This window comes from Saimiri boliviensis, chromosome 9 (genome assembly GCF_048565385.1).
Source record: "Saimiri boliviensis isolate mSaiBol1 chromosome 9, mSaiBol1.pri, whole genome shotgun sequence".
NCBI lineage: Eukaryota > Metazoa > Chordata > Mammalia > Primates > Cebidae > Saimiri > Saimiri boliviensis.
The window spans coordinates 92752931-92770879 of NC_133457.1; the positions used below are offsets into that span (position 1 = coordinate 92752931).

Genomic DNA, 17949 nt, shown 5'->3' on the forward strand with positions numbered 1-17949 from the left:
AAGGATGACAATATAAAAAAAACTTGCGAAGGATGAAAAACAAAAAATACAGTCTCTCAGTAGAGGATTATAAAAGATTTTTTTCTTCTGCTTACTTGTATATTCCATATTCCTAAAATGAACGCACATGATTATTGCTAAAAACAATACAAGTTTTAAAACAACAACAAAAACAAACCTACAGAAATTTATTCTCTCACATTTCTGGAGACCAGAAGTCCAAATTCAGGGTATCAAAAGGCTACGCTTGCAGAGACTCTGGAAAAGAATCCTTCCCTGCCTGTCCCAGCTCCTGGTGGCTGTCTGCATTCCTTGGCTTCCTTGGCTTGTGGCCACAAATCCCATATCTGCCTCCACCGTCACGTCATCTTCTCCTCTATGTCCATCTTCTGTGTGTATCTCTTATAAGGACACTTACTGGATTTAGGGCCCACCTGGATGATCCAAGATGATCTCACCCCACAATCTTTAATTAATTACATTTACAAAGACCCTTTTTTTTTTTTTTTTTTTTTTTGAGGTGGAGTCTCACTCTGTTGCTCAGGCTAGAGCGTAGTGGCATGATCTTGGCTCACTACAACCTCTGCCTCCAGATTCAGTTTCCCAAGTAACTGGGGATTACAGGCGCCTGCCACCATGCCCAGCTAATTTTCCTATTTTTAGTAGAGACCAGGTTTCACCATGTTGGCTAGGCTGGCCTTGAACTCCTAACCTCAGGTAATCCTCCTGCCTTGAACTCCAAAGTGCTGGGATTACAGGTGTGAGTCGAAGTGCCCCAGCAACATTTGCAAAGATATTTTTTCCAAATACAGTAACATCCCGAGGTTCCAGGGATTCAAACATGGAGAAATCTTTTGGGGGAACCACCATTCAATCCACTTCACACACTACACAGGCAGTCAATTCATTCATTTTATTCATTTAAGCAACTTATACATTTTTTTTTTTTTTTTTTTTTTTTTTTGAGATGGAGTTTCACTCTTGTTACCCAGGCCGGAGTGCAATGGTGCGATCTCGGCTCACCGCAACCTCCGCCTCCTGGGTTCAAGCAATTCTCCTGCCTCAGCCTCCTGAGTAGCTGGGATTACAGGCACGCACCACCATGCCCAGCTAATTTTTTTGTGTTTTTAGTAGAGATGGGGTTTCACCATGTTGACCAGGATGGTCTCGATCTCTTGACCTTGTGATCCACCCACCTCGGCCTCCCAAAGTGCTGGGATTACAGGCTTGAGCCACCGCGCCCGGCTAACTTATATTTTTTGAGTGGCTGCTATATACCAGACACTGATCTATGCTCTGAGAGGCAGAAATGAAATGAAAAAGGATATCAAAATACCTCTCTTTCCTCATGCCATTAGAATAGCTTGTTTTATAAAAACAACAACAACAACAAAAAAAAAACAGACAATAGCTGGCATGGTGGTGTGTGCCTCTAGTCCCAGCTACTTGTGAGGTAGACATGGGAGAATTGCTTGAGCCTAGGAGTTGCAGGCCAGCCTGGGCAACAACATAGCAAGACCCCATCTCTAAAAACAAAAAAAGCCAGACAAAGAGACAATAACAAGCGTTGGTGAGAATGTGGAGAAATTGGAACCCTTGTGCATTGTTAGTGGTAATGTAAAATGGTGCAGCCACTGTGAAAAACAGTATGGTGGTTCCTCAAAAAGTTAAAAATAGAATTACCATATGATCCAGCTGTACCCCTTGTGGGTGTATTTCTCAAATTACTGAAAACCAGATCTTGAAGAGATATTTGTATTTCCATGTTCATTGCAGCGTTATTCATAAGAGCCAGGAGGTGGAAGCAACTCAGGTGTCTGTCGACAGATGAATGGGTAAACAAAATGTAATATAAACATACAATGGCTCCAGGTGCACTGGCTCATGCCTGTAATCCCAGCACTTTGGAAGGCTGAAGCAGGCAGATCACCTGAGGTCAGGAGTTCGAGACCAGCCTGGCCAACATGGTGAAACTCTGTCTCTACTAAAAATATAAAAATTAGCTGGGCATGGTGGTGGGCACCTATAATCCCAGCTACTCGGGAGGCTGAGGCAGGAGAATTGCTTGAACCCAGGAGGCAGAGGTTGCAGTGAGCCAAAATTGCACCACTGCATTCCAGCCTGGATGACAGAGCAGGATCCTGTCTCAAAAAAAAAAAAAGTACTGTGGGCCAAGCATGGTGATTCATAGCTGTAATCCTAATGCTTGATAGGCCAAGATGGGAGGATTGCTGGAGACCAACCTGGGCAACAATAGCAAGACTCCTGTCTTTACAAAAGACATTCTTTTTTAAATTAGCCAGGCATGATGGTGCATACCTGTAGTTCTAGCTACTTAGAAAGCTAAAGAAGAAGATTTCTGAAGCCCAGGAGATTGAGGCTGCAGTGAGCCGTGATTGCACCACTGCACTGCAGCCTGAGCAACAGAGCAAGAAGTTGTCTCAAAAATAAAAATAAAAAGTAGCAGAGCATGGTGGCATATACCTGTAGTCCAAGCTGTAGGCAGGCTGAGCCAGGAGGATCACTTGATACCAGGAGTTTGAGGCTGCAGTGAGCTCTGATCACACCACTGCAATCTAGCCTGAGCGACAGAGAGAAACCCTGTCTAAAAAAAATAGAATAAAAACTTACATACACACATCATGACATGACAATTTACTGACTACATCTGCTGCTGATGGACATTTGGGCAGTTTCCAGTTTGACTACTATGAATCATGATGCTATGAATCATCTGGAAATCAAACACAGGTATTTTGGTGAGTGTATGTATACATTTCTATTGGGTAGATAACAGAGATTTGCTGATAGATGTTTAGCAATCAGCTCACTGGAGAGAAAAAGCCTTCATGCATAGCATTAGTTGATTTCTATGGTGTAAATTCTCCCATCGTGACCTATTTTGAGCTCTCATCATGATGTCACTGAGTGCAGAATTGGAAAGAGAGACATGGGCTCAGCCCTCACAAGCCAGTGGGAACCAGCTCCAGCACCATGTAGGCCTGGGAGGTCTGCTGAGAAACAGATGCCAAAACCAAATTAGACATACAAGGGATTTATTGGGGGAAACGTCTGTGAAGAATAAAGGGGAAGGAAACAGGAAATGGCAAGAGAGGATTCAGACAGGACTAAAAATCTGACAGCTGTGAAGGAAAGCGGGAAGAAAAGATTGGTTAAGAAGAGTGTCAGATCTCAGTGCAATTTCAATGAAGGCTCTCCCAGGCCAGTGGGGAGTCCTGGAGCCAGAGTTGGCTGTCAGAGCGGCAACATCTTGCAGGAATCAGCCTGCGTTAGCACAAATGCAGTGCGGGACCGGAGGGGTACCAGCTGGGGCTGCCAGTCAACTCCGCTCCCCGCAGCAGGAGAGCCGAACAATGAATTTTCACGGTTGCCACAACCACCAGCATTCCTTTACACCATCTCCGTGCAGATGTGGGGGTGGCTCTCAGTGTCCCCTCCAGGTGACCTGCTTTTCACAAGTTAATGCACAACCCTGGCTTGGCTGACTTATTTAGAATCTGGACTGACTGTTTATAGACTGAATAAGCCCCAGATTTCTTGGATTTATTCAGTGGAAAGATAAAAAAATTTAGCCAGGCGTGGTGGCGTGCGCCTGTAATCCTACCTCCTCAAGAGGCTGAGGCAAAAGCATTGCTTGAACCAGGGAGGTGGAGGGTGCAGTGAACCGAGATCATGCCACTCCACTCCAGTCTGGGTGACAGAGTTGAGACTTGGTCTCAAAAGGGAAAGGAAAAGAAACAGAAGCTGAAAAAGACCTTATTAACCCCAGTTATTGTTAGCTATTGAACTAAAAGCATTATGATGCTTTTTTTTTAATGTTCATAAATTCTTTGACATTCCCTTTATTTTTATTCAGAGTCTCACTCTGTTGCCCAGGCTGGAGTGCAATGACACGATCTTGGCTTACTGCAACCTCTGCCTCCCAGGTTCAAGAGATTCTCCTGCTCAGCCTCCTGAGTAGCTGAGACTCCATGCCCAGCAAATTTTTTGTGTTTCAGTAGAGATGGGTTTTCACCATGTTGCTCAGACTGGTCTCAAGCTCCTGAGCTCAGGTAATCCACCCACCTCAGCCTCCCAAAGGAGGCCCCATGAGATTATAGGTGTGAGCTATCACGGCCCCAACATTCCCTTTAAAGTTAGAGTTTAATTCCCATCCCCTAGACTATGAGCCAAACTTAACGGACTCACTTCTAAAAAATAGAAGGTGATAAAATTACGCTATATGACCTCTGAGGCAAGATCACACAAAGGATAATGAGGATGATGTCCACCCTCACTCTTTCTCCCTGTCACCCTGTCACACCCCGAACATCACTTTCTTTGGAGAAAGGAAGCCACCATGTCATGAGGACATTTAAGCATCCCGTTGAGAGGCTCAGGTAGGGAGAAATTGAGGCCTCCTTCCAAGAGCAGAAGCAACTTGCCATGTATGTGTGTGAGTCAACTTGGAAGTGGATCCTCCAACCCCACTCAAGCTTTCAGATGATTGTAGCCTCCACAAACATCTTTTTTTTTTTTTTTTTTTTTTTTTTTTTTTTTTTTTTTTGAGACGGAGTTTCGCTCTTGTTACCCAGGCTGGAGTGCAATGGCGCGATCTCGGCTCACCGCAACCTCCGCCTCCTGGGCTCAGGCAATTCTCCTGCCTCAGCCTCCTGAGTAGCTGGGATTACAGGCACGTACCACCATGTCCAGCTAATTTTTTGTATTTTTAGTAGAGACGGGGTTTCACCATGTTGACCAGGATGGTCTCAATCTCTCAACCTTGTGATCCACCCTCCTTGGCCTCCCAAAGTGCTGGGATTACAAGCTTGAGCCACCGCACCCGGCTTTTTTTTTTTTTTTTAAGTATAGTCAAGTTCTCTCTGTATTGTCCAGGCTGGTCTCAACCTCCTGACCTCAAGGAATCCTCCTGCTTTGGCCTCCCAAAGTGCTGGGATTATAGGTGCAAGCCATGGTCCCTAGCTCTTGCAAACATCTTAACTGCAACCTCACAAGTGACCCGGAGCCAGAACCACCCAACTAAACTCTTCCCAGATTCATGATCCATAGAAATTATAAGGCCAATAAATTATTGCCATTTTAAGCCACTACATTTTGGGTGATTTGTCTTATAGCAAAAGATAACTAATATAGAATTTGGACGTCACTGTACATGCACCCAACCCCATAGCAGCAGAGATGACCACTGAGACCATGTGGTAAATCTCTATTTCCTCATTTCCTGATTTGGCTCATAGAGAAGCCATCTCCTCTCCATGCTGACTCCCATCAAAGCACATCGTCAGTCAGCCACAGTGGCTCACACCTGTAATCCTAGCACTTTGGCAGGCCCCAAGGTGGGAGGATCACTTGGGCCCAGGTGTTCAAGACCAGCCTGGGCAACATAGTGAGACCTGGTCTCTACAAAAATACAAAATAAAAAAATTAGCCAGGTGTGGTGGTGCACACTTGTAGTCCTAACTACTAGAGAGGCTAAGGTAGACAGATCAAATGAGCCCAGGAGGTGAGGCTACAGTGAGCTGTGATTGCTGCTCCAGGGTAGGTAACAAAGTGATTCCCTGTCTAAAGAAAAAAAAGGGGGGGGGGCCAGGAGCAGTGACCCACACCTGTAATCCCAGCACTTTGGGAGGCCAAGTCAGGTGGACCGTCTGAGATGAGGAGTTCAAGACCAGCCTGCCCAACATGGTGAAACCCTGTCTCTACTAAAAATACAAAAAACTAGCAGGACTTAGTGGTGGGCACCTGTAATCCCAGTTACTGGGGAGGCTGAAGAAGGAGAATTGCTTGAACCTGGGAGGCAAGGGTTGCAGTGAGCTGATATCACACCACTGCACTCCAGCCTGGGTGAAAAGAGTGAAATTCTGTCTCAAAAACAAAACAAAAAAAAGAAGCAAGCACACTGTCCTGGCACCACCAGAAGCACCATTTCTTGTTTCTCCTGCTTACCCAAGGCCCTGATATAGACCACTGCCAAGGTTATGATCAAGGTCTCTGATGCCTGCACAGAGGTCCCCATCTCATGTTGCTGCCAAAGCCACTGGCACCAACTCCCATTATCTGAGAAGCCACTGGCAGTGAGGCAGCCTTTAGTATGGTGAAGTGGTTCTTGCATTCACTTGTGCTGTGACTGTGGCAGGAGCCCCAAGATGGGGGAGGGGTGGCACATAACCCTGTGTGCAGAACCAGCGACCAAAAGCCTGTGACTAGAGATGTGGCCCAGATTACAGTGTTTACCAAATTAAATAGGCTGCAGCCAGATCGGCATTTCAAAAATGGCTTGGGGAACAGGGAGAGGTTAGCTATGAACCCAAGCAAGGCAGGGCCAAGGGCACTGATTGTGGACAAGGTTCAAAGGGGACAGAAAGAAAGCAGACCTGCAGGATGTCCACGAGCTGGAGTCCCAGGCTTGAGGCAGCTTTGAAGTCTGTGGCTGTGGCCATAGTCTGAGCCCCCAGCCATCTGGCCCTGTCTCCCATATGCATTTCAAGGGAGGCTGTCATTTTTTTTTTTTTTTTGGCGTTTTTTTTTTTCATGTGGAAAGTTCCCACAGAGCTGCCAGGGGCTCAGAATCTGTTTGATTCAGGCAAGGAAGCTTGAACAATTTTATGTTAGTTTAGCTTCCCCCAGAAGAAAGCTCTGAGGCAAGGATTCAAGGTTAATGTGGGACATCTTCCGAGGAAGCAGGTAGGTATGAAAGGAAGTGAGGCAGGGAAGCCGGAAAGACGGTCAATACAGGGTGCAGGGTCGAGCTAGTTATTATCATGAGCAGTTAGAGCTCAATTTCAAGGAAAAACTCTGGAAAATGAGAGAGGCAAGGGAGCTGGCATATTTGAGGTTTTTATGCATCAACACCAGTCAGCCATTGTTGATGGCCACTAGAGGAGAGGATGTTAATTACTCTGCGGCCAACAGAGAGATTCAGATCCTGGTTGATCAATCTGTTAGGTGTTTACTGGCCATTTGAGTCTCTCTTCTGTGACTTATACATTCATCCAGGCTGGAGTGCAATGGCATTTGCTCACTGCAACCTTCCCCTTCCGGGTTCAAGTGATTCGTCTGCCTCAGACTCCTGAGTAACTGGGATTACAGCCACTTGCTACCAAATCCAGCTAATTTTTGTATTTTTGGTAGAGACAGGGTTTCACTATGTTGGTCAGGCTGGTCTTGAACTCATGACCCCAAGTGATCTGCCCACCTCGGCCTCCCAAAGTGCTGGGATTACAGGCATGAGCCACCGTACCCAGCCAGTTTTTCCATTTTTTAATATAGATGAATTTATCAATCTATTTTTTTTTTTGAAACGGAGTTTTGCTCTTGTTACCCAGGCTGGAGTGCAATGGCGCGATCTCGGCTCACCGCAACCTCCGCCTCCTGGGTTCAGGCAATTCTCCTGCCTCAGCCTCCTGAGTAGCTGGGATTACAGGCACGTGCCACCATGCCCAGCTAATTTTTTTTGTATTTTTAATAGAGACGGGGTTTCACCATGTTGACCAGGATGGTCTTGATCTCTCCACCTCGTGATCCACCCGCCTCGGCCTCCCAAAGTGCTGGGATTACAGGCTTGAGCCACCGCGCCCGGCCTTATCAATCTATTCTTTATGGCCTCTGCTTTTCGTGCCTTATTTAAGAAATCCTTATCTTGTGCTAACAAGAATGATAACTTACTAGGCATTTTAAACTTTTACTTTATACGGATAGTCTTTGGTCCACCTGAACGTTGTTATATAATGATGTAATATAGGAATCCAATATTTAACTTTTAATCATAGAAAATGCCAAACATACACAAAAGTAGAGATAATAGTACAATGAATGCAATACCTGGGTAACTTCAACAGTTAATTTATCTTATTAAATTAAAACAGGAATAAACACTTATTATCTCACACAGTTTCTGTGAGTCAGAACTTCAGGAGTGGTCTAGCTGGTTGTTCTGGCCTGAGGCCTCTCAGTCAAATTGTCAGCCTGGGCTACAGTCATCTGAAACCTTAACAGGGGCTAAAGGATCTGTTCCAAGGTGGCTCACGCCTATGGCTCTTAAATTGTTGGCAGGAGGCACCAGTTTCTGGCGGTATGAACCTCTCCATAGAGCTGCTGAAATGGCCTTCTAGTGCCAATGATCTGAAACAGGAAGGTGAAAGCTGCAAAGCCTCTTATGACCTAGTCTTGGGACACATACAAGATCATTTCCACCACACTGTATTCATTAGAAGTGAGTCATTAAGTCCTACCACATTCAAGAGGAGGGGAACTATGCTCCACATTTTTTTTTTTAGGACAATTTTGCTCTTATTGCCCAGGCTGTAGTGCAATGGTGCAATCTCGGCTCACTGCAAGGTCCACCTCCCAGATTCAAGCGAGCTTCCTACCTCAGCCTCCCAGGTAGCTGAGATTACAGGCATGAACCACCACACCCAGCCAATTTTGTATTTTTAGTAGAGACAGGGTTTCACCATGTTGGCCAAGCTGGTCTCAAACTCCTGACCTCAGGTGATCCAGCCAACTCTGACTTCCAAAGTGTTGGGAATACATGTGTGAGCTGCTGCTCCCGGGTAGGCTCCACCTTTTAAAGAGAGGAATGTCAAAGAGTTAGTGAACATTTTTAAACCAGCACATAACATGGCCAATCTCTCTTTATTTGGGGGCAGTTTGTATCAGTGTACAACTTCTGTGCATAACTACAGATTCTCTTGAGCTCACTTGTCTCTTAATTCAGCCACTGCTACCTCAGTTCTGTACAGGCTCCCACCAGCTTCACAAGTGTGTAGTCTCACACTGCCTCAGGACTTCTCTTTAATGCTGCAGTGTGGGATACAGTGGAAATCAACTCAGTACCCAGGCACTTCCAGGATCTTAGAATTCTTAGAGGCAAACTTTGACCAATGGGAAATAAGAACCCTCCTTAACTGATTAAGGCATCACTCTTAGTGGTGGTCAGCATCATCATGCTTCCTTGCATTGGCTTTCCCGCTGCCCTGTTTAAATCACCATCCTTCTCTCCTGTTCCCTGAGAGCTCCTTCATAAAATCTTAGCACATAGCCTTTGCATCAAATTATGCTTTCTGGAGAACCCAGGTTAAGATACAGTTGGTTACAAACAAGAGTCACACTTTAAATTTGATTCGGTCTGTCTTTTATTTTTATTTTCATTATACATATATTGTGGCACAATCTTGGCTCACTGCAACCTCTGCCTCCCAGGTTCAAGTGATACTCCTGCATCAGCCTCCAAAGTAGCTGGGATTACATGCCCCTGCCACCATGCCCAACTAATCTTCTTATTTTTATTTTTTGGTAGAGATGGGGATTCACCATGTTAACCAGGGTGGTCTTGAACTCCTGACCTCAAGTGATCTGCCTGCTTCAGCCTCCCAAAGTGCTAGGATTATAGGCATGAACCACCTCGCCCAGCTCAGCCTATTAGATCTGTCTGACTTATAGATTGTGAGGAAAAAGAAGGAAGAAAGTGCTTCCTTTGCATTTGAGCAATGCGAATACAGAGCATTTCCATCACTGCGACAGTTCTATTAGAGCTGGCTTAAAACAATCATTTCATTTTAATCCTAGTATTTGTTATTTCTAGGATTTAATTATAAATCTATCATCATTTGTATATTTATTAGCTGGAATTATTCCATAAAGAATGATATTCCCTCATCAACTATTTAGTTACTCTGAGATATAGTTCATACAGGAAAAGCATGATGCCACCTCCATTCTTCCTCACAATTATTTGATGAATAAACATTATTTGTTTTGAGGAGTCTATCACATTCTCGCTTTTGCTGATCTCTCTCTCTGTAGTGTTGTTTATCATGTTCCTCTGTTCCCTTTTTTTCCTAAACTGGTCATTAGATCTAGAAGCCTGTCTCAGATTCAGGTTTTATTTTTTGGCAAGAATATTTCATAGGTGTATTGTATGCTTCCTATGTATCATATCAGAAGATACAATGCCTGTTTGTCTCTCTTACTGTGATTTTAAAATAGATCAGAAAATTCAGGCCAGGCATGGTGGCTCATGCCTGTAATCCCAGCACTTTGTGAGGCAGAGGTGGGCAGATCACAAAGTGAAGAGATCAAGACCATCCTGGCCAACATGGTGAAACCCCATCTCTACAAAAACTAGTTGGGTGGGCCGGTCGCAGTGGCTCAAGCCTGTAATCCCAGTACTTTGGGAGGCTGAGGCGGGTGGATCACGAGGTCAAGAGATCGAGACCATCCTGGCTAACATGGTGAAACCCCTTCTCTACTAAAAATACAAAAATTAGCTGGGCGTGGTGGCGTGCGCCTGTAGTCCCAGCTACTCAGGAGGCTAAGGCAGGAGAATCGCTTGAACCTGGGAGGCGGAGGTTGCAGTGACCCCAGATCACGCCATTGCACTCCAGCCTGGCAACAGAGTGAGACCCCCTCTCAAAAAAAAAAAAAAAGAAAAAAAGAAAGAAAAAGAAAAAAGAAAATTCAGGAATAGTTTCTCTGATCCATTCATTAAAAATAAACATTCCCAGGCCGGGCACGGTGGCTCACGCCTGTAATCCCAGCACTTTGGGAGGCCAAAGTGGGTGGATCATGAGGTCAAGAGATCGAGACCGTCCTGGTCAACATGCTGAAACCCCATCTCTACTAAAAATACAAAAATATTAGCTGAGCATGGTGGCGCGTGCCTGTAATCCCAGCTACTTAGGAGGCTGAGGCAGGAGAATTGCCTGAACCAGGAGACAGAGGTTGCGGCGAGCCGAGATCGCGCCATTGCACTCCAGCCTGGGTAACAAGAGCGAAACTGTCTCAAAAAAATAAAATTAAATTAAAAAAGAAATAAATAAAATAAAATAAAAACAAACATTCCCAGCCAAGTGTGGTGGCTCACGCCTAAAATCCCAGCACTTTGGGAAGTCGAGGCAGGCAGATCACCAGAGGTCAGGAATCAAGATCAACCTGGCTAACATGGTGAAATCCCATCTCTATTAAATATACAAAATTAGCTGGGCATGGTGGCGAGCGCCTCTAATCCAGCTACTCAAGAGGCTGAGGCAAGAGAATCACTTGAACCCAGGAGGTGGAGGTTGCAGTGAGCCAGATCATGCCACTGCACTCCAGTCCGGATGACAGAGTGAGACGCAAGTCTCCAAAATAAAATAAAATAAATGTTCCCTTGGCCAGGTGTGGTGGCTTACGCCTCTAATCCCAGCACTTTGGGAGGCTGAGGTGGGCCAGTCACCTGAGGTCAGGAGTTTGAGACCAGCCTGGCCAACATGGTGAAACCCCATCTCCGCTAAAAATATAAAAATTAGCTGATTGTGGTGGGGCATGTGTGTAATCCTAGCTACTCAGGAGGATTAGGAACGTGAACCCAGGAGGTTGCAGTGAGCCAAGATTGTACCACTGTCTTCCAGCCTGGGTGACAAAGGAAGACTCCATCTCAAAAAATAAATAAAAATTAAAAATACATAAATAAATATTCCCATCAATCTTTTACCTAATGGTTTTAGCAAATAATTATGTCTTTACTTTGGGAGGCTGAGGCAGGCTGATCGCTTGAGGCCAGGAGTTCAAGACTAGCCTAGGCAACATGGCAAAACCCCATCTCTACCAAAAAAAATTAAAAATTGGTCGGGCAGAATGGGTCACGCCTGTAGTCCTAACTACAGTGGAGGCTGAGGTGGGAGGATCACCTGAGCCCAGGAGGTCACAGCCTCAGTGAACCGTGATCACATCACTGCACTCCAGCCTGGGAAACAAGTGAGACCCTGTTTCAAAAAATAAAAAACAAACAAAAAAGATAATCATGTCTTGGAACTGCATAGTCCAATACAATAGTAATTAGCTACATGTCCATATGTTATTTAAATTTAAATTAATTAAGATGAAATAAAATTTAAAAATCAATTATTGAATCACACTAGCCACATTTCAAGTGCTCAGTAGCTACAGTGGCTACTGTAGTGAGCAGTGCAAATACAGAGCCTTTCCATCACCACAGACTGGTCTATTAGAGCTGGCCTAAAACTACCATTTCATTTCAGTTCTAGTATTTGTAATTTCTAGTATTTAATTCTAAATCTGTAGTCCTCTATATATTTATTAGCTGGAATTATTCTCTTTTTTTTTCTTTTGAGGCGGAATTTTCACTCTTGTTACCCAGGCTGGAGTGCAATGGCACGATCTTGGCTCACCACAACCTCTGCCTCCTGGGTTCAAGTGATTCTCCTGCCTCAGCCCCCTGAGTAGCTGGGATTACAGGTATGCGCCACCATGCCTGGCTAATTTTTTTTACATTTTTAGTAGAAATGGAGTTTCTCCATGTTGGTCAGGCTGATCTTGAACTCCCAACCTCAGGTGATCCACCCACCTTGGCCTTCCAAAGTGCTGAGATGACAGGCATGAGCCACCACGCCCGGCCCGGAATTATTCTTTTTTTTTTTTTTTTTTTTGAGATGGAGTTTCACTCTTGTTACCCAGGCTGGAATGCAATGGCGCGATTTCAGCTCACCGCAACCTCTGCTCCTGGGTTCAGGCAATTCTCCTGCCTCAGCCTCCTGAGTAGCTGGGATTATAGGCACGCGCCACCGTGCCCAGCTAATTTTTTGTATTTTTAGTAGAGACGGGATTTCACCATGTTCACCAGGATGGTCTCGATCTCTTGACCTTGTGATTCACCCGCCTCGGCCTCCCAAAGTGCTGGGATTACAGGCTTGAGCCACCGCGCCCGGCCTCAGAATTGTTCTTAAAGAATAACATTCCCTCATCAACTGTTATAATTACTCAGAGATGTGGTTCATACAAGAAAAGCATGATAGGTGCTTATTGAGGCAATTCCTTGGTATCCTCCAAAGTTGATGTTTTTATTGTTTTGCATATCCCTGTGAACTCAAGAACAATATATCTGATGTCTTTTGGTCAACTTGCACTTACTATTCTTTTTTTTTTTTTTTGAGACAGAGTTTCGCTCTTGTTACCCAGGCTGGAGTGCAATGGCGTGATCTCGGCTCACGGCAACCTCCGCCTCCTGGGTTCAGGCAATTCTCCTGCCTCAGCCTCCTGAGTAGCTGGGATTACAGGCACGTGCCACCATGCCCAGCTAATTTTTTGTATTTTTAGTAGAGACGGGGTTTCACCATGTTGACCAGGATGGTCTCGATCTCTCGACCTCGTGATCCACCCGCCTCGGCCTCCCAAAGTGCTGGGATTACAAGCTTGAGCCACCGTGCCCGGCCTTTTTTTTTTTTTTTCTTCTTCTTTTTGAAACAGGGTCTCTCTCTGTTACCCAGGCTGGAGTACAGTGACCCAATCTCGGCTAACTATAGCCTCAAGCTCCTGAGCTCAAGCAGTCCTCCTACCTCAGCCTTCCGAGTACCTGGGATGACAGGCATGCACCACCAAGCCTGGCTAATTTTTGTATTTTTTTGTATTCATGGTTTTATCACGTTGCCCAGGCTGGTTTTGAACTCCTGGGCTCAAGTGATCCTCTCGCCTCGGCCTCCCAAAGTGCTGAAATTACAGGCGTGAGCCACTGTGCCTGGCCTGCAGTTACTATTCTTTTTGGTGTTCAAATTGTCCCATACTGTAGGTTGGCTTCTACAGCTATAGCGTATAGTTTTTTTTTTTTAAGTTCTAATACAACTGGATGTTTCAGGTTCATCTCGTATGTCTTCTGCCCCAGACATGGAATCTGATAGCTCTTCAAGTAGCTATGGTTCCTTTTAGGGAAAAATGATATTCAGAGACCACATCTGGGGGCTAAGGGGTAATAATTTTTATTGTCTTGGTCATTGTTTTTGAGATTTGTTTGTTCTTGTTTTATTTTGTGTGTTAACATACAGAGCTAGAAAAAATTTTTAATTCATTATTTGTTTTTTGAGACAGGGTCTCCCTCTGCTGCTCAGGCTGGAGTGGAGTGGTGCAGTGATGCTCACTGCAGCCTTGAACTCACAGGCTCAAATTGAGCAACCTTCCCACCTCAGCCTCCTGAGTAGCTGGGACTACAAGCATGTGCCACCACACCCCACTAAATTTTTTTTTTTTAGAGATAGGGTCTTTCTATGTTGCCCAGGCTGGTCTTGATTCCCCGGCCTCAAGCAATTCTCCCACTTCAGCCTCCCAAAGTTCTGGGATTATAAGGATGAGCCACCACACTCGGCCCTTCACACTTGTAATACGTTTTTTTTTCTTAGACAGAGTCTCACTCTGTTGCCAGGTTAGAATGCAGTGGAGAGAACTTTGCTCACTGCAACCTCCGGCTCCCAGGTTTAAGCAATTCTCCTGCCTCAGCTTCCTGAGTAGCTGGGATTACAGGCACATGCCACCACGTCCAGCTAATTTTTGTATTTTTAGCAGAGATGGGGTTTCACCATGTTGGCCAGGATGGTCTCGATCTCCTGACCTTGTGATCCACCCACCTTGGCCTCCCAAAGTGCTGGGATTACAGGCATGAGCCACAGAGCCCAGAACCTATAATAATTTTTTACTGACTTGTGCCCCTAATGTATTTATTGTTAAATATCTCGAATGTTACCCCTTATCCTATAACCTTCAATTTCTGTGAATTAATTGTTTACTGCCTGCATTCCTTTATTTTGAGGAATTGCTATTCTCTTACCACCCATGATTTTGTAACCTGTCAGTTGGGAACTTGGCCTCCCTTTCTGTAAGAGTGGAAAAGAATGCGAGGCCACAAGGGTGTTAACACTCCATGGGTGAACTTTAACCAGTGCAAGATAAGAAACAGGAGGGAATCAGCAAATAATCTCTCCTTTCTCTTTTACCCCTCAGTGGACCATTCCAAGACATAACTTTTTAAGAAGACACCTCTGTAAGCAACAAGCTATGTTTTCTTGTGCAGCTGTGGTCAGCTCAGTCATAACATCATCTTGCATTTGCCTGCCTTCCTTCCCCTGGTCCCTAAGTTTTGATACCCTAGGACTGTGCCTCCCATTCAGGCTCAATCATGAAACTTTTGTCTCTTGCTCTGTTCTCTAGGGAATCCAGGCAAAGACAATTTCCCAGGATCTTCTCCTTCATTAGCGTGAAAAGCAGTGCTGGGAATTAAAGCCTTAATAAGCACTCCAGATGAGTCTTATGATCAGACAAGTATGACTGACATAACCTTAAGGCATCCTCAGACCTCAGATCTTGCATCAGCAGGAAATGAGCTGCTAAAGCTGTGCAGAAGTCAGAAGGGGAATCCATCCCAGGAACACTTTAGATGTGGTCATGGAGGACAATGGACAAGGAGGATGGGCAAAGGGAGCGGCCCAGAGGCAATGAGATGGGCTAACTGAAGAACAGTGTCTGCTGCTGGAGCCAAGAGCACTTGAGAGCGCTCGCTGTCCTGTGCTGCAGGGAGGTAATGTGTGCTGCGAGCTGGTGACCACCTTTTGATGTTCTCCTTCTCTCCTGTTCCAAAGGTTATTTTTTACTGAGGTTCTTCCAGCCTTCTTTCAATAACTGGATTTTTTTTTCCAAGAATATTGTTTATCTTCTGTACCATTGGTAGCCACATCTGGACCTAAATCAGAAAAATGCAGCTGACTTCTCGCCCCTCCGCCTCACTCTTTTTCCCTCCTTCCTGCCTCTCCTCCTTCCCCAGTCTTCTGGTCTTCTCCACTCTGCAATTTCTGTCCTACCTGCTCCCCAGCAAACCCCGTCTCTGGGATTCCCCTGTGGCGTGCCCAGCTTCCGTCTCTCCTACCCCTGCCAAGCACGTATTCCACAGGCACATGGGGAAGGGAAGTCCTGGGCAGGGCCTGGCAGGGGAAGACGTCTGGGGCACTGCCCAGTGTTAACAGCGGGAGCCACCAAGAACCAAGTGGACTGAAGCAACAGCAGCGTCTGCAGGCGAGAGTGTGGGGAGCAAGGGCGCAGCTGGTTGTGCAGCCCTGCAGCCAGCAGTCCTGGGAAAAGCAGTGAATGCCATGGAGCCCAGCTGAAATGAACTGGTCCCCGTGAGCCTGTCCCAGTCCCTGGTGGCAGAGTTCTATCCCAGAGCTGAGATGTTTTTGATCATCTTGAGAAAAATAAGGCTTGGCCTCCAAGCCAAATAAAAGGTACCTTTCTCCCATAGAGAATGGTGCTAGTTCTTGAGGACCTGGAGGGCCCACAGCCCCGGGGTCTAGCCAGAAGTTTTCCTGCTTTCCTTCTCAGAACCAAGTGGCTTGCCTGAACACATCTTCCTCCTGGTTCACACCAACCTGCAGAAAAACTCCTGGCCTTTCTCCTGTTTGGGGTCATCTGTGTGTGGAAGAAAAGGAATTACTTAAATTTCAAACCAAGAAATTCCAGATGTTGAAGAGCCTGGGGAGAGTGGCCATGGGTGTCATTCCCAATCTGCATCCTCAAGCAGCACCCAGGACCCCCCACAGGGGCAGCCAGACCCCTTAGCAGCCCCAGAGGCCCAGCCAAGGCCAAAACACAGGCCTCCTTCCAGCTGTGGAACAAGGACAGCTCTTCCAAAAACCTTATCCCCAGGCTGTAAACCATCTGGAAGAATTATTTAAGCATGAAATAATTGTAATTATGAAAGAAATTATAGTCTGGATTCTGGTACCACTTTAACACGGGCCAGGGCCCTCCACTAAGTTCAGTGTAGCGGCCTCACACTGTCACCTCTGGGACCACGTGATCGTATCTGCTGTAGAGCCCATAGATTTTCCCTTCACTACCTCTGAGTAGGAGAGTTACGTGCCCAAGGACAGCATTAGGACCGAGGCCGGGCCTTGGAGCAGATGTGCTATTTTCTCATCGGCAGAATCTCTGAAGTCCTCCCCACTGGGCAGAGATATAGATAATCATGATGCAGTCTTGAAGTTTAATGAGGCACCCACAACCAACTTCCGTCAAGATGTGGCCACAAAAACTACCATTCTCCTGCTGAAATCTCAGTTGATCACCACAAAAAGGCATTTCCTCAAACTCAGTCTGTACAGTGAAGGAATCCTAATTGTATGGGACACATCTGTATCTCATTCAGATATGTCAAAGTGGTACCAGAATCCAGACTATCATTTCTTTTTTTTTTTTTTTTTTTTTTTTTTGAGACGGAGTTTCGCTCTTGTTGCCCAGGCTGGAGTGCAATGGCACAATCTCGGCTCATCGCAACCTCTGCCTCCTGGGTTCAGGCAATTCTCCTGCCTCAGCCTCCTGAGTAGCTGGGATTACAGGCACACGCCACCCTGCCCAGCTAATTTTTTTTAGTACTTTTAGTAGAGACGGGGTTTCACCATGTTGACCAGGATGGTCTCGATCTCTTGACCTCGTGATCCACCCGCCTCGGCCTCCCAAAGTGCTGGGATTACAGGCTTGAGCCACCGCACCTGGCTATCATTTCTTTAATAACTACAAGAACTACCACAAGCTGCACCCCATCAGCCCTTTTACATCCTCAAGCCCCAGGTGCCTCCAGAGCTGTGGGACATCTTGTAAGAAATCTCGCCAAAAGAGGTTCAGCGAAGCCCCCATCCTCTGGGATACTTGGTGTCGTGATCATGATGATGCTGCGTAACCAGGTGGATATTTACAAGTTCCTCTCATCCAAGCACAAGACAGACTTGTGCTGCTGCTACCAGCAGTTCTTCACCAGTGCCTGCACGATGGGCACCTGCCGCCCCCTGCTATGTGAGAAGAATCCGGTGAAGGGCCTCATGAGGGCGTTTACCTGCTTGGAATAGCCACACTGCCTGGCTACCCAGCCATTCACTGCTAAGCACCGGCTCCCTGGTATTTTACAGATGGTATCTGGGCCACCCCAGCCTGGGAAGCCCATTTTCCTAAACAATCCCAGCTTGTTCTTGTACTCCAGGGGCCTCTGCCAGCAAGATCTCTGGGGATTCCAGAGGCTGAGGACAAGAAATCAGGCCCAGTCTCCCCTGTAGTCACAGAGTGTATGAGCCGAGAGCCTCCTGCCACACAAACACATACACCAGCATTCTTTCCAGA

At 46.0% G+C, this 17949-nt stretch overlaps 1 pseudogene; it reads left to right on the forward strand.

Moving 5' to 3' along the window:
* The first annotated feature begins 8094 nt into the window (after positions 1-8094).
* LOC101047543 (beta-galactoside alpha-2,6-sialyltransferase 1-like) lies at positions 8095-17716 on the forward strand (annotated as a pseudogene).
* Positions 17717-17949: the final 233 nt, after the last annotated feature.